The following is a 3,345-nucleotide window of genomic DNA, read 5'->3' as shown; positions in this document are numbered from 1 at the left end:
TATGTGAGATGACTCGATCCTTGCTTTTAAGGAGCACTGTGGCTGTAGCTAAGAAGGCCTAGTAGTATAGTTGTTATGCATTGGGCTGCTAACCTAAGGTCAGCAATTAAAAACCACCAGTCACAAAGAAGAAAGATGGACTTTCTACTCTGATGAAGAGTAACAGTTCCTGAAGAGCCCCCAAAAGAGGAGGACGTTGAGATCCCAGTGGTGTTGGAGCAATAGAAATCTAGCTGAGAGGAATTACTAAGAGGCAGAAGAAGGGAGAGCATGATGGTGGGGCAGGAGGAAGGTAAAAGGAAACAGAAGAACAATCTAGGAAGCCAAGCTATGGATAGAGGTATAAACGTAGGTGTGCACTTATGTAACTATATTAATTAATGAAGACAGAGGTATTGGCCTAGGTTCATATATTTATATGGCAATACATTAAGGAAGTAGACGGACTTTGGGTCTCTGCTCAAGTCCTCCCTCAAAGCAAGAACACTTTGTTCTGGCGGTGCCCTGAGAGGACACTTGTGTGAATGCACACCTGGGCGAGATATTGTCTTCTGACCTGAGAGAGTCAACCTGCCCTCAATATATACTCCACAGAAATGCCTATGAAATATGTACAAGAGTTACTATTCGAATGAGACTTCTGGTAAGATGGCGACTGAGTAACACATACCAGAGGGACCCTGCAGAAATCAGCCCAGGAGAGTTACTAAAAGGGAAATTCAACACTGCTGGATTGCAGGAGGAGCATCATAAAGATAAGTAGGCTCAGATCCATACGGTTCTGAGGGGCTGGGGGCTTTTGGCTTACCGCAGTGGAGGCCGGCTAGGGTTTGACCTTAGCCCTGCCACTGTCTTGGCCAGAGCTGGGACAATTTGGAGTTGGCACAAGGGCTTTATCTCAACACAGCCACAGCTTGCCGCCACCTTGGGGCAAGAATCAAATTCTTGCAGCCCCATGGGCAGGGATCGGAGCACAGCTATATTGTTACTTTTGTTTCCCTCTCTTCTCTCTATCCCCACACAGTCTCAGCGTCTTACTTTTATTTTTTTTTTCTACTCTGCCTCTTCCCTGTTCTCTCACACTCCACTGCCGACCTCCAGACCACTCCCTTTATCTTAGCGCATTTAGAACTGCCTCCCACCCATTTAGGTGAGCTCCAACATGTGCAGAAAGCCTGAGGCTGGGGAAAGCCCAGCCAACCTCCACCAGGGGATACTCCATGCAACTTCTTACCGGGGAATTCCTGCCTCTGTGGCTGGGAGAGATACCATTTTTCCTCTGTGGGCCCACGTGACTCAGGGAACTTCCTCCTGTCTACCTTAGTGCCCCAGACAGCCTAAGGCAGCTCGGCCAACACTCACCAACACTCCAAGCAGGAACCTCTGCCCAACCTCCGCAGTGATCTACCTGACCAAGGCAATTCTGCCTACCATTCACCGTGTTCTACACCAAAGTAGGCAACCCACCAGCCTTCTGGGGCACTTCCCTGAGAGGGAAGCCACAGGAGGATAAAGTGGTAGGTTAATTCCATAGTGAAATTAGCTGTAGCTAGTTCAAAGAAGCATTCCTACAAGTCTCCCAGAGAGAGCCAGTGCTCTTTAACTTCCTGGAAAATGGCATCTCGCTCCTCTAAAACAACACAACGCAAACAGCCATCAGCCCCAGTGACCTAAATGAAAAAACAGAAGAAACAGAAGGCAATGGCAGAAGATGTCCTGAACATAATGACATGCACAGAAGATGCAGACATTGAGCTGCCACAGAAAGAAATTTTCAGAATGCTGTTTGGAGTCATACAGGATATGAGGGTAACAATACAGAAAAAGGATGAAATGATAGAGGAGATAAAGTCCATACACCAAAGGGAAATACAAGAGCTTAGGGAGGAGATAACAAAATCCAGTAGCAGATACATGGACCTTGAGAACTGACTGAAGGAAGCAGAGAACCACACCTGTGACTTGGAGGACAGCCAAGCAGACTTTAACAAACATGAACAAAAATCTAATAAGGTCCTTAGAGAAGCTTAAGAAAACCTAAGAGCTATGTCTGATGCTATGAAGAGGAACAATAGAATTATTCGATTACCAGAGGAAGGCAACAAAGAAGTCATCTGCAACAATAGTAAGAGAATTCTTGGAGGAAAACTTCCCCAGTTTAATGAGTGAAAACCAGGCAACCATTCAAGTGGCTGAAAGAACACCAGCTAGACTGAATCCCAAGAAGAAGTCACCAAGGCACATAATACTTAAACTATCCAACTCTGAGGGAAAGGAGAACATCATGAGAGCAGCTAGGGAAAGACAAGCAATCACACATAAAGGCTCCCAAATAGGAATATGCTCAAACCCATCAGCAGACACTATGAAGAAGAAGAGAGAGTGGAGGAACATATTCCCAAAATTGAAGGAAAACAAAGCAAACCCAAGAACACTCTACCCAGCCAAATTATCGATCAAGATAGATGGAGAAGTAAGAGTCTTCCCAGACAAGGAAAAGAATACGTTAGGTGAAACCCAGCCCTACAAAAGATCCTTGCCGACCCAGTATGGGCAGAACAACTTTCACCGAGCATAAATAAGAGACTGCCACATAGAACAATCTCATCCAGAGGGCAACAAAGAGAAAACAGACCCCAAGATAGCATTGGCTTAAGGATGGAAAGAAGTCAAGAATCACACACACACACACACACACACACACACACACACACACACGGACAACACACTAATAAGAAAGGAAGGTAGGAAAACACCCAACAAAAAGAAATAAGATGACATCACAGCGTCCGCAGATGGAGATAATAACCCTGAATATCAACGTGTTGCTGTATTTTGGTTTGTTTTCTTGTCAATGGCTTGTTGTTGTTGGTGTTTTGTTTTATTTTGTTGCTTGGTTTTGCTCTGTCTTGTTTTTGTGCATGTTATTATGTCTGCAGATCTGTCTAAATAAGATAGGCTGGATGAACAATCTGGAGGAGAACACAACTGGATCCACAGTTCCAGGGGGACATTGGGCAGGGGTGGGGGGTGGGGGAAGAAGGTAGTGGTGTTAAGAAACCCAGGGACAAGGGAACAACAAGTGACCCAAAGTGGGGAGGGTGTAGGAGGCCTGGTAGGGCATGACCAAGGGTAATGTTACCGAGAGGAATTACTGAAACCCTAATGAAGGCTGAACATGATAGTGGAACAAGAGGAAAGTAAAAGAAATTACAGGAAAGAGCAAGGAGGTAAAGGGCATTTAGAGAGGCGTAAATAAAGGCATGTACATATGTAAATATATTTACATATGAGGATATGGAAATAGATCTATGTGCATATATGTATAGATTTAGTATTAAGGTA

The sequence above is a fragment of the Echinops telfairi genome, unplaced genomic scaffold, assembly GCF_000313985.2.
Source record: "Echinops telfairi isolate 266 unplaced genomic scaffold, ASM31398v2 ScPeMD7_21;HRSCAF=78, whole genome shotgun sequence".
Lineage (NCBI taxonomy): Eukaryota > Metazoa > Chordata > Mammalia > Afrosoricida > Tenrecidae > Echinops > Echinops telfairi.
Note: the sequence above shows the minus strand (reverse complement) of the source record.